The 14427-nt window shown below is 47.1% G+C and overlaps 1 pseudogene; it reads left to right on the top strand.

The window, feature by feature from the left end:
- Positions 1–8761, top strand: part of LOC115384650 (insulin receptor substrate 1-B-like) — a 36785-nt pseudogene extending 28024 nt beyond the window's left edge.
- The last annotated feature ends 5666 nt before the right edge of the window (positions 8762–14427 follow it).

Raw genomic sequence — 14427 nt, 5'->3', positions numbered from 1 at the left:
GGGATCGGGTTTCAGCAGATTCGATTCTTCTTATCCGTTTACCGTCGATGTCTCCGGGCAGGTTGAGTCAGTAAAACGAAAGATGGATCTCTAAGGATAAAAAAAAAACTATTTGAGTGATTGCAGTAGCTGTATTTCAACTCCAGTTCAAACTATCTCCTTGTGAAGTTAATATATTTTCCTCATTTGCTCACAGGCCTAATAAATCCCAGACCGGGACCGAGCGCGGCTCGCTAATCACCATCAGCTCCCGTCTGCTGTAAATCAGAGCTGCGTTCAGAGCCACTCGCTGTGGAATCGTTTCAGAAACGAAGCAAACTCGCTTTTTCCAAACTCATCCTGAGGGAGGATCCTTCTAACTCTTTACAATCAGAATTTGTGATTGACGGAGTGATTTCATGTCTTCTTTTCTTGATGCGACTGTTTTGTCCTGACCAGTCGGAGACGTCGGTAATCCCACAGCCGTGACACGAGCCAGCACTCACACACACACACACACACACACACACACACACTCATTTCCCAGCACCTTGTGGTTCGTTGACTCACACGTTACACACCAGTGTTGTCGTCTCGCTGTTGTTCATGCTGCTGTTTTAAGTCGCTTTAACTGCTCGCCTTTCTTTCTTCTTTCTTTCCGTCCTGACGCTGCTGTGCTTCTCACGGGACCAAACCACCGGTTTCTCATGTTTTAGTCTTTTCCCGCCCGTCACATCGACTCCACATCAGCGGAGTGTTTTCCAGCCGTGCCGCTGCGTCGACAGTCGGCGTTATGAAGCTGCAGTTGTGTTTTCATTTGACCTCCAGTGGATTTTTTTTTTTATTTTTTTGGGACTGACAAAAACTGCACATTGACCTGGACAGACTGTGGAACTCCCGTTTGGGAACTCCGGGTTTAATTTGAGGGTGTTTGGCTCCATTATGGTCCAGCGGTACATCGGCCCTGTCATCGTCTTCCTCCGGTCTTCAAATACGCCGTAAAACGGCTCCTCCTCCGAAGTACACAACGCACACTGCAGATGATCGCTTCCAAACAGCATTAAAGTTTCATGCATTGATTTTTTTTTTTAAGTTACCTGCAGACGTTAGAATCCAAAACAAGACTGAGAATCCTCTCTGCCGGGACGTATTATCACCTGATAAATGTTTTTTTCCTCCCTTATGTGGAGACGAGGAGGCGGCGAGAAGCGGCGTTGCTACCGGAGCCTCTGAGGTCCGCGGATAAATATTTGCTGTCCGTTGGCCAAGTCTGCAGTCTGCCCACAGTTGGAGATCTGTCCTCACACACACACACGCACTCCATAGCACCTACACTCATATGTTCGTGGCTGCGCCGTCAGTCTGTCACACTCGTCCGCCTTGTTTCCCTGAAACGCCGCGCGGCGCCTATTGAAGCAACACGTAGGAACCTGAAACGGCGGCGGCTGTTGCTGCACGGCTCGGCAGCGGCGTCGCTATTAATAATCACACAATTCATCATCGGGCCAGAGCCGAGGCCAGGAGCTGTCGTGCGAGCGCACCGACACAGCAACACCAAGGAACACAGCCTGGCACCGGCTCCTAAACACACCGGGGGACAGTGCTTTCCAAACGCGGCGCAGATTCGACGCCGCCGGCTGCCAAACTCTGCTGTGTTTTAATGATCCAGAGGTTTCCGAGTTATCATCTGACTCCGCCGAACGCTCGCAGACAGTCCAACGACTCCGAGTCGGGCCAGTTTAGCAGGAAAGTGAGGGACTCATCTATTATTTAAAGTCATATCCCGGCAGAAGGAGGCTTTCAGCGAGACCCTGGAAGAGTTTTCTCTCTCCTTTCTCCAGGTGATTAAGTTCTATCAAGCAGATCTCCAGATACGATACAAGGCAACAGAAAATCACCGCAAATATCCAAATCCCCGCGGCGCGCTAACCTGACAGACAGGAAGTCATTTTGCAACATTACTTGAAACGTTATCGCGCGGTGCCAGATCGTATTAGCCCGGAGAAATGTTCTCATGTGCCTCCAAAAATAACTTTGAAGAACGCCACGCCCAACGGTCCTCATCCAGGATTTATGCAAAACGTGAAGCGGAGCTCGAACAAATGCTCCCATTGTCATTTTCCGTCCATGTGGATGTCCCTGTATTCACGATTGTTCGTAATTGGTCGTATTGTTCTCTGAATCTGTGAGTTTTCATTAGAAAAACAGCCAACAGCACCCACTAGTGGCCCCGACATGAAAACTACATCGTTTTCAGAACGTTACAGTGTACATGCAAAACTCTCCTGATACGGAACCTGTTTTCACTTGAAACATCGTGGCGTCACAGTGGCTGTCAGCGTTTTTCGTGCTCTGTTATTTTAAACCCGGCTGACGAAATTGAAGCCAGCAAAAAAAAAAGCATGCCAAAGCAGAAATCGCCCCTCTGGCTGGATTTCGCTTTTGTGACACCGGAGTGAAGCAAGAAGTGGACCGGCGGCTCTGTCGCTCAGGCGCCTTTCTTTCTGAAAGATGTCGCAACAGCGTCTTGTGTTCCATTTCGTTTGTGCGGCCGCGTCCAAGTTCCAGCGGCGTTCCTCGAACAGCCTTACCGAGAAGTGAGGACGCCTTCTGCTCATGCTATCGCTCCATATATCATTTCAGCACCAGACACCGCCCCCCGTGCGTGTGTGTGTGTGTGTGTGTGTGTGTGTGTGTGTGTGTGTGTGTGTGGGTTCAGTGGGGCTATCAGCAGCAGCAGAAAGTGGCAAAACTGGTGGAGCGACGCAGACACAGAGAGAAATCGCCGTTCAGAATCAGCCAAGAGGCGGAGAATGGACGAGATGCCGTTTCCCACAATGCTTCAGTCCCTGCCGTCCGCGGCGCATTGTGTCTGGTCCGGGTACGGGACGTACCATGTCACATTTCAGTGCGGTCGCCAGCGTGTGTCAGCCGAGGACGGCTCTGGCGTCTCTTGGCGGTCCCAGGCGAGGGGCTTCCGCTCGGCGGCGAGTGTTTCTGGGTGGACGTGCGTCTTCCCGTCCCTCCAGGCGCTCTTGACTTTCAGACCTGCAAGTCAGACCGTTTCATCACAAACCATACATTTTTTTTGCAGCTATGGTTGTTTAAACAACTTTAAATACAGTTTTATTGGCACTTAAAAAAAAAAAAGAAAGGGTATTGCCCTCTTATCTGCAGCGGTGGGGTCAAAGGTTAAGCTGTAACTGGGGCAGGCACTGACTCACTGCTTTGTCGCCGGCATAAAGAAGACAATGGCACTTTTTCCCTGACAACGTTTTTTTTTTTTTTCCTGCTCACATGAGCTGAAAAGATGCAGCTACTGGTCAGTTTTATCGCTGATAGTTTAGAGAATTTGCCTCCCAGTGAGGGAAGATTTAGGGTGAAGTTGAAATTTATTTACTTCATGATCAGCATTATTTGTTTTTCTCGGAAATTTAACATGAGTTCTAACATTTTTATATTGGGAAGGGATTTAAAAAAAACAACCGATACCATCAGACGTCGAACTGTATTTAAAACCATTCAGGAATTTTCTTTCTTGCTTTCTCCAACTTGACGATAAATTTGATTTGGCTCCGTTTACGCCACAATGTTTCAGGTGAAAACTGGAAATTTTCTTCTGTCTTCATGAAAATGGAGCATTTTTTTAAAAGTTCCGCCTGAGGAGCTGTTTCCAGTGGCTTCCAGCATCATTGACGTATAAACGAACCCCTGAAATTTAGCAAAAGTTTTGAGTTTTGGGTCCCCGTTCGTTCCCCACCGAGCCGCATGGCGGGAACTTCCAGATGAAGTGACGTCTGGTGTGTGTCTCACGTGTGTGTGTGAGAGGACCCTCGGCCCCGTCGCCGTCCGCCACGGCGTCCTGAACGTACACAATGCGCCCTTGGATGAAAAGCTTGCGGCGTGTCTGCTGATTGACGGCGGCGGGGTTAAAGAAGGGGTAGAGAGGGTGTGAAGCTGTAATGAGCACACACACACACACACACACACACACACACACACACACATTACCTGTCTCTCGACACGCGCTGCGCTCTGAATGCACGGGGATTTATAGGCGGCTGTAAACGGGAAATGTGCTGCGTTCACGGTTCTCATGATTCAGATGTTTATAATGATTAAAAGCTTCCGCAGAGTGTCGCCGTTCTCATCACCCTCTCTTCTCAGTCGCTCCTTTTACCGAGCTTTTACTTTATTTTCCAGTGTTGCTCATGCCGTTGCCGCAATCCTCCACCACTTTATCACATCCTGCATGTTGACTTGCGATCACGCAGCCTTTTTTTTAAGCTTTCTTTGTGTTCATTCAGACTGTGTGGCTCCTCGGAGGAGGCAGCGTTCACTTTTGGCCGGAGGCACGGACATATTCCGGGAACTCGTTTTCTTTCGAGCGTGGCCGAGGTTGTGCTTTTCAGGTCGACCGACAGACGGTTTCCTCCGTAGAGGTTAATACACAGACCTACCTGCAGGTAGCGGTTATCGAAATGCGCCGTTTAGAGCTGGAGGTAAGCTGTAGTCAGGGTCCGAACATTCTGTCTTCATAACTGACCGACTGTGTGGCGTCGGCGGCAGAAATGAAGTGAGGCGACACAGGAGCTGAGCTGCAGATGGCCGGCGTTGGTTCCTTCTGTCTGCAGCTGTCTGGACGCCGGACTCCGGCTCCTGTTGCACCGTTTTGCCCACGTTTCCGGCCACGGGTGATTTAATGGAATCAGGTTTAATACCAGAGGAGGAGCTGAAGAGTGAAAATGTGCTGCCATGGTGGGAGGAAAAAAAAAAAAAAAAAAGGATGATTGGAGGGATTTTCGCTTCCTTAATTCTTTAACGACCTCTAGAAGGAACCTGACTGGCAGGTCAAAGGTCGGGTCAGGTTGGCGTCGAAAGGAATGTGGAGGCTGGAGCCACGCCGTTGTTTTGGCTAACGATAGTTGCACGATATCAGGTGAACGTGTGAGAACTTTTAGTATCATTTACAATAAAACAAATTAGGGCTGTGATTGAAATCAATCAATACAAACTATTGGAATAGTTTCACGCTGCTCATAGTATATAATATTGTGATCATGAAAAATTAACATTATGTTTCTGCATCCTCAGCGAACAAATTACCAAAGCAAACGTCCAAAATCGTCCTAATTAAGGCTTGAATCCAGCGATCCTCTGAAGTCCGCGGTGGTTTTCCGTTGTTTCGCTCCGGCCCGTTCCTCTTATTGCAAACATATGATGAACTCTGATACCTCCAGAGCGGCTCGGCCCGAGTTCCTAGAAAACACCACGACGTAAGAGACAAACCGACTGACCGGTGGACTCGCTGACTCACAGCACCGCGTTGCTAAGGCCGGCCCGGTGTGTGTGTGTGTGTGTGTGTGTGTGTGTGTGTGTGTGTGTGTGTGGGAGCCAGAGCAGCTGGAAAATGACAGGCTGACACACTCAATTTACGACCAGCGGACAAGGTGGCTTTCAATTTTAGGCAGCCCTCAACTGAGACATCACATAGACCCAGACTCTCCTAATTACACACACATACGCACACACACACACAGGAGTGCATTTATTGGCAAGACGGGGCCTTCAGCAGCAGCTCGTCCTGTCTGAAGAGAGAAAAGACGATCATACAGTTGCTATTATTTTTACATTGATTTGCCCTCAGATGGAGACAGGAAAACAAGGCGAGGACACAATTCAGTATTGACTTAAAGGCCGTGTGTGTGTGTGTGTGTGTATGTGTGTGTGTGAGTGTATGAGTCATTAAGTTGAGACAGTGGAGGGTTATTTAGCATTTTCTTCTGTGTATAATTTCCTACGTCTGTGCCGGAGAACGGTCATTATTAAGTGAATGTCATCGGCGTAATGATAGCGTGCCGGTGTGTGTGTGTGTGTGTGTGTGTGTGTGTGTGGCACGTCACCGGTGTGCGTCCTGCATGTCGTCTCTTCTGGATTTCTCTCTTGTTTTGTTGTTTTGTGTTCTGGGCCCGTCGCGGCTCGGCCGGCCGGCCGGCGGGCACCGTCTGCTGGGGGGCTAAATATAGCTCACTGCACCAGGAAGAAGGCAAACCGGGGAAGAAAGAAGAGGGAGGGGCGTAAATATAGAGTACCCTGGTGCAATTAGAGAGTCCAGAGCTGCTGGGAATTTTTTTTTTGGGGGGTGGGGGGGGGGACGAGACGGGGAACTCTCTCCGAGCCTGCTCTCTTTACCGGCTCTGTGCATATTTTATTTTGGCAGCCGGAGCGCCTCCAGTGAGAGTCATCAGAAAGTAACCCACTTTAAAGAGCTCCTAATAATCTCCACCGCTGTCATAATCCGGTTTTCAGTCCAAACCGTGGAGGGCGCCGCTTTGCATTCTCCACTTCGCTCTTTAATTAAAACACTGCAGCGAAAACTGCAGTTCTTATTATAATGGAGAGTGAGACGTTAACGTGAACATCTGCTTCAGAGGCCTGGACAGACGGGTTAACTACAGGCTACAGCCGGTCCAATAAAACGTGTCAGAGCTGAGCAGCGGTGGCAAAAATACGTACGTTCAGGGAAGAAAAGAGGTTAAATAGGTTGCATTCCCTTCACCAAATGAAGGGAAGGGAGGGAGTTGAACCGTAGGACCGGCGGGCGGCTCCTGCGGCGTGACTGATGGCAGGAGTGGCGTTTTTACGCGTACCTGCGCTCTCACATGTCAGACATAATAGCGACGCACTTAAAGCGCCAGACAGGGATCTGCTTGCGTGTTTTTTTTCTCCACATCTCCTGTTCTGCCACGCACACACACACACACACACACACACACACACACACACACACTGTGTGCCTGTAGCAGTCGGTGTCCTCACTCTCCTTCCCTGCTGTTCCCGTTATCGCCTCCCTCCGGTCTGGATCCCAGAGTCTTATTTCCACCCTGTTTAGTCTCGCTGCAGATTCGCGCTGTGTGTTTTAGGGTTACGGCGGTCCCGGGGTGATAAGCACACACACACACACCGGTATCTCACATCACACAGAATTAGCGTGATAAGACAGCGATGCCGCATGAACATGTCATAACATTTATTTCTTCCCCATATCGGGAGTTATTGTTTATTCATCATCTGAACCATTCTTTCTTTCTGTGTGTGTGTTAACAGAGTGCTGATGTCGGTGTGTCGTCCTTGGGGAAAGCGGTCTGGCCCCACTCGGAGCACGTCAAAGCTCCGCCTCCTCCTTCAGCGACGGCCAATCACGTGGAGCGAGCAGCCCGATCGGACGCGGCCCAGAAGCACTTTGACAGAGACTGATGGAAAACTTCTTTTCTTCTTCTTCTTCTTCTTCTTCTTCTTCGCTTTCATCTAGTTGGTTGTGGAAACCAACAGGGATGTGTGCCAAATGACATTCTGACAAAGCTATTTGCTGTTCTCATTCCTTGAGTGAAAGCCAATCAGAGACTTTAACAATACTGAGAACAGTGTTTTTTTTGGTTCGTTTTGTTTTTTTTTTTCCCCTCATCGATAAACTCTTAAGCTTATTGAGTAAATCAGTGGCTGCCGCGCGTGTTGAAAAAGAAAATATATAAATGTATGTATTTGCTCAGAAAGTGCCTCGTTTTCAGATTGTAGCCATGTCACAAAGCTTCAGCCGAAGCTTCGGGTTTTATTTTTCTGCGCTCGATTTGATGTTAGCCACTCGGAACGTGAGCGACGTGGGAGGAAGCACCGGTGTGAGCTCGTGCTGCGTTCACGTCATAACGGATGGGACTCTGCGTTTTCACGAAGTCGATTGATTAGAGGCACTTATATCGAGGTGTGTGTTTGTGGAGAGGCGGCGTCGTTTCTGTCTCACACACATCCCTCTTCACGCAGCGGGGAAATGGGAGCGTTTCGCCCGGGGAAAGTCCCCCCTCTGATTTAGGAGTGTTCACATGCGAACAGGCAACATGCTGCACCCCCTCCCAAAAAAAAAGGGAGAAAAAAAATTCCTTCTTATTACCTAACACAATTCAAGTGAAGTTCATGAGAAGCACATTGTTTATGCACTTTGTCTCTCCGCATTTTGATCTGCTCGTGTTTTTCGGAGCCGCAGTAAACTAGGTCGTCTGGGCCTCTGAAGTCGATCCCGGGGTGGGAAGGGTGCGCTGTTCCCTCCTGCTGTTGTCAGTTTTTCTGGCACTTTGCAACCTATAAAAAAAAACAAAAAAAAACAAGTGCGTTGTTTGGAAAGCTAACGTCGACGGATGAGGCCGTTTCGGGGGACGTGAGAAGAGCCTGATCACGTTTGGATCAATTTCCTCCACTCGGAGGTTGAAACGTTCCCGTTTTCCAGTTTCTTGTGAAGACACAAGAACTCATGACTCACAATAACCTTTAGGGTCCGGGTTTAAAAACCCAGATTAGCAGCGGTTTGGTGACGTCCCACAAACACAAATAAGCCTAAAACTTTTCATTCTAATGAATCCGTTACGACATGAATGCAGCATAACGTGGAAATACGATGATAATAGTGATGATTATGGTACTAGCAAAATGCTAGCCTTCCTTTCTACTGTGATAAATACTAGCATAGCTGCTGTTGGCTTGTTTCAACATGTCCGTTCTCTAAAAGTCTTTCTTTCTTTCTCTTTCTCTGCTTACATTCAGAACTAAACAAGCCATAAAGTGTTGAAGCGAGAGGCTTGAAACAGCATTGGCACTTGGGTCAGGGGAGAATAGTAGTTTACTAGCTGGCTGAAACCAATTAGATCAGATTAGCATATTAGCATTGGTCCCAGGACAAAAATTTACCGTCCTGCTGTAACTACAGCTCAGGGTTCGACCCCCCCCCCCCCCCTCGATACAGAGCCAAGCAATCCCATTAGTGGCTATTAGCTCTTGTCACTTTTGTCTGGTGTAATCCCCATCATCTCAGGTGCTAAATAACATGCGGTACGGAAAAAGCCGAGGGCGGAGACCCTATCTATAGCCATGCTAACGCTAGCGCTGCTGCTCGCTCTGGGAAAAAGAAAAAAAAAAAGGGGGCTCAGGTCTCATTTCAGCTCAGTTTGTTCTTGCAGTACCAAACATTTTAATCTTTTTTTAAGCGTTTTGCTTCTAAACTGGTCAAACTCAAAGTGCTTTAACACTTTTCTGTCTCCTTCCTCTTTTCCTGCCCGTCTCTCTGCTTGGCTCTTACTCTCGTCTCTGCTATGCATCAGCACTTAAGTGCCTGTCCATCTGTGTTTCTCTTCCCTATTTTAGCAGCTAGCTCGAATACAAGTTGTCCAGAGTATAACGTGACTATTTTGGGTCTATTTTTTGTCTTTTAATGGGTGTACAGTTCTTTTTAAATACCGTCTTTCTGTTTGCTCGCCGTGGCAGCGATGAATCGGACTGGACCCAACGCCGACAGAGGACTTTATCGTTTCAGGGCTGCCCGTGCCAAAACAACAACAACAAAAAAGAAAGCGATTTGTTCTCCACATCACCTCAAGAAGCAGCTCGTCTGGATATAATGCTTTTTGTTTTTGAAACGTAATCTTCTGGAGGGTGACATATCTTGCTTCGCAGACTCTCGGCGATAAAGGTCATCGTGCGGGAGTTGCGCACGCTTTAACCTTGAGTCTGCCTCCGACGCTGACCTGAGGATGAAAACGTGAAGAAGGCCACCGTGACAGAACGGCGGCGAAGAACCCGACGTCTGCATACGTGTGTGTGTGTGTCTGTGTCGCTCTGAAATTTGCGCTCATGTGTTTGTCTGCGGCGCCCCGGAGAGTTCGCGACCTCTCTCGTTCTGGCCACGTGACTTTCGGGGCCCTCGAGCTTCACAATGCAGCTTTATTACCAGCAGATCGGGATCTGCGGTCGGAATTGCCCCTAATAGCAGTTAGCAAATCCAAAGTGCAGAAAAAAAAATGGATTTCATGCATAAATGCAAGAAAGCACACGGCGGCGGCGGCGGCGGCGGCGAGGAGCAGGCGGTCCGACCCTGCCGTTTAGAGCCCCCTTCAAGCTCTGCAGCATCTCAGGAACCTTTCAATGAACATTTTTACTTTCTCAAACTGCCTGCAGCCTGGGAAAAAAAAACAAAAAGAAGAAGAAGAAATTCTCCTCTGTGCTGCCTGTGGCAACGTCCTTCACGGTCACAGCTAGAAAAATCAGAAATTCAGTTCCTTTTGGGAGAGCTCAGGCCGACACGATGGGGGTTCGCCGTTTCACGTGGCCGTACGGTCTTCGTTCGTTGCGTCGTTAGCAGATTTAGACTCGTTTGTAAAATGTGCAGAAAAGTGCTGCTGCTGTTCTGAATTGTTTTATTTCTTCCTCGAGTTCCCCAGAGGAATGGTACTGACGGGAATATTGTGAGTTTTTTTTTTGCCATTGATGTAGACAGTTTTACTTCTGTTGCTTGAGAAAAGAAAAAAAAAAGTCAAACAACAAAAGGACTTCTTGTGGTTTCTGTTCTTTTCGGAGGCTGCTGGGTTTTGAGTGATGTAATGGGGATAATTGTTAAAAAAAAAAAAAAAAGAGAGAGAGAAAGACTGAACCGGAGTGAGGGGGGGAAGACGCCGTGATTCACTGTCGGGGACAAGTCTGAACATCAGGCCCCCCCCCACACACACACACACACACACACACACACACACACACACACACACACACACACACACACACACACACACACACACACACACACACACACTCCTCCCCAGCACAGATGTCGAGCCGTAAAGTGTTGAAAAAGGAAAAAAAACAGGCCGATTGTTTGTCACATCCACCACTCCCTTTGATAAGATCGTTTGCACCCCCCGGCTGGCGGCTCGCCAGAGGAGCTAATCAGTCGTCTCACCGGGAACCGGACCGGCGTGGTGCTCGAGTGGCGCCGCCCGTCTCATTCAACACCAGCCTCTCGCTCAGCGCCGGTCTTAATTAAATAAGTCGTCTTTTTGGCCGAATCTGCGGCTGTCTCCGTCCCGCTCCTTCACGGTGGGAGTGTGACGGGCTCTGGTGTCGCCCTCGGCCACAGATGGCCCGGTAACTCGAGCCGAGCTGGGCGTGATCCGACGGCGGCGCTGCAGGAATTAATAGAAATGAGAACACACACACACACACCTGCAGACGCTCTCACTTCCCTCGCTGTGCAAAAATAAGGTTAGCACAGAGACGATGAGAAGCCCGGCAGCACCTGTGTGAACGAACACCCCACACACACACACACACACACACCTGAAGGTTACTGAAACCCACACTGCCGTCGCAAGGTCCCATTACTTCCCTTTATAGCTCAGGTGCCTCTTAATCAAAGCGAGTCCCGGGGGAGTTTCAAGCCCTACTTTTTGTACAAATTTCTTCATTCACTATTTTTAAACTCAGACAAAAGGAGAGATCCTTTTTCCCTCCTCGTGTACTCACATGAAAAGCTGACTTTAATATCTTAAATGTCTGAAAGGGATGCTTGTAGCCAGAAGAGCAGGGTTCAGATATTTACACCCAGTTTAAGGGAGTAGTTCACCTCAAGTAGCTGTGCAACAAAGGAACCAAACGCCACATAAAAAAAAAATGCCTCAAACTGGTTTTATTGTTGCTGTGAGGTGAGATATACTTATCACTACTTTCCCAACTGTGTGTTGCAGAGAAACCGTTGCGTTAATCAGACCGGGCCACATTTTTCCTGCTTTCTATTGTCTGGTTTTATGATGCTGGAGTCAAATATGGCTTCAGTTTCCTCTGCAGTGTGGGGAACAGAGGCTCCTCTGACGGAGCTCCTTTCAAATGAGTATTATTGGGTTAATTGTGCTTTTCCGACATTTCGGAACAGCCACACCATACTCTGACCTCTGACCCTGAAAGGGGATTTTTGCTCAGAAAAAAGAAGCGTTTCTCAGCCATTTCTTGAAAACCTTTGAGATGGTTCAGTGTGAAAATCTCACTGCATCTGCAGCTTGTGAAATAATAGGAATGTCAGAATCCCCAAGAAAGCCAAAAACAAACATAACTCTGAATTCACTAGAAAAAGAACAAAAAATATTAATAATGCAAACGACAGTCTTGACAACTTACCTACAATCAGTTTAGACTTCAAAGTTAACCACACGTGAAGAACATGCAAATCCACACAGAAAGGCTGCATCATGTTCCTGTTTTTGACGCAACGCCATCACCTTCAAGCATTCTGTTGATTTGCTTTTATCATTCTACTGATTTAACTCCAACACTGTTACACCTACGACGCGCTCGATAACCCCACCTGTTTAAATAAAGCAGGGAAACCAGATAAGTCTTGTAATCCCGTAGAAAAACCCAGAGGCCTCTGAGGTAGCTGCTCCACGGCGTTTGATCGTATCACATGATGGCGTTGAGCAGATGGAGTTCCCAAAGGTGTTAGCGTTTAATCCAGTGTGGGAGAGAAATCCCTCCGCTGGAAAAGCGAACCCCTGCAATTTATTGCCGATTACTTCATCAGCTGAAGAAGATCAAGAAACGGCAGATAAATAGAGCTTGTGGTTTGATTGTATTCCCACTTGTGGTTTCCCAAGGTCGAGAAGCCACTGAGAATCTCCACATTGACAAATCAGCCATAATATTAGAAGAGGATCGCTGATAGCCTCCCCATCAGGGCCGTCGTTCATGTGTATTAATCAGAAAATAAACATTTCCTGCTCAGAATGTGATAGAAGCATGAAAAACCCGAACTCAGCAGGCCTTGAAAATGCTGTTTCACATCACATGTGGAAAGAAAACACGGCAGATAAAACCTGCTGAGACGAACACGCTTTCATAACATGCAGATTTTATCCGATTATCACGAGAAACTGTCCAACATTCAGTCTCCGGCCGGCTCGTCCTGACTCTGGGCTGCCATGGAGCGAGCGTCTCAACAGCTCAAAAACAACTGCAATCTTATCACTCTGCAGGAAAAATAACATTTTTTATTATTCAGCAGCTCGTTCTTGTTCGTTCTGCAGCGGTTTGCTCTCCTGGGCTGGTTGTGCTGCTGTGATGGATGATGGGTGGGATGCGGAGCAGACGGTGGATGCTCCATGGCTTCAGGGTCTTTCTTCCATTTGCCTATCTCCCCTGCCGCCGCACCATCCTCGTCTTATCAGTAGAAAAATCAGAATATAGGATTACCGAGCATGAAGACCTACAGCGAGGCTGTATTTGTTTATTTATTTTTTTATGATTACAAGAAGCGAGAACTCTGGAATCTTTTTTTTTTTTTTTTCAGTTTTCACCTCAAAACCTGAACCAATCATTAAACGCCTGCAGTGTGAAGCTGACGTCCCGTGACGGGTCACACTGTCTCTCCCAACAGTGTGTTTTCACACATTCACACACGTCCCTCAGTCTGGAAAACATTCCATGAATGCCTTGAAATTGCGTCTGACTGTCCTGAGAGGGGCGTCGGTTTGAATCCCCAGTCACATGCCGGTCTCGGCCTCTTGCATCGGACCGAGCCGGAGCTATTTTTATGATTTCACTTCACTGCCCAGATAGCAAGCAGTTATTGAAACTATATTGAATCAATGTTATTTTTTCAACTATAAGTCATTGAATCAACGTTGGAATCTGATGTTGATTCAACATCATGTTGCACCATTTTTTAACATTGAAACAACATTGAATTCTGACCACAGACCAATGGTATTTCTATGGAATTTCAACCATGGGGAACATTGAAACAACGTTGCCAGGACAGCAAGCAGTTATTGAAACTATGTTGAATCAATGTTATTTTTTCAACTATAAGTCATTGAATCAACGTTGGAATCTGATGTTGATTCAACATCATGTTGCACCATTTTTTAACATTGAAACAACATTGAATTCTGACCACAGACCAATGGTATTTCGATGGAATTTCAACCATCAGGAACATTGAAACAACGTTGCCAGGACAGCAAGCAGTTATTGAAACTATGTTGAATCAATGTTATTTTTTCAATTATAAATCATTGAATCAACGTTGGAATCTGATGTTGATTCAACATCATGTTGCACCATTTTTTAACATTGAAACAACATTGAATTCTGACCACAGACCAATGGTATTTCGATGGAATTTCAACCATCAGGAACATTGAAACAACATTGACATGTCTACTCAACTATAAATCAATGTGGTTTCAATTAATTTTAAATGGTAAAAGTGCTGCCTTATCTACAGCCAGGATGTGGAAAGGTAATGAAAACATTTTACTGTACAATCAAATGATTACAGCAGATGACTTTAAAATACAAAATAACTTTTATTGCAATTTATGCTAATTGAACTTTTTAACAAAACAAACGAAAAAGGAACAACTTCAGGAGTGTGTGTGTGTGTGTGTGTGTGTGTGTGTGTGTGTGTGTGTGTGCGTGTGCGTGTGAGTGTGCGTGCATGCATTGTCGTGTGTGATGTCCCACCTTCCCTTGAACAACTTCTTCAGGAATTCCAGAATTATTTCTACAGCAACCAATGCCAAGAACAAAACAGAAGAACAGTCTTAAGAAGTCGGTTGCATAGGCAACTTAGAGCGTCCA

The sequence above is a fragment of the Salarias fasciatus genome, unplaced genomic scaffold (assembly GCF_902148845.1).
Source record: "Salarias fasciatus unplaced genomic scaffold, fSalaFa1.1, whole genome shotgun sequence".
Classification (NCBI taxonomy): Eukaryota; Metazoa; Chordata; class Actinopteri; order Blenniiformes; family Blenniidae; genus Salarias; species Salarias fasciatus.
This window is presented reverse-complemented; position numbering and strand designations above follow the sequence as displayed.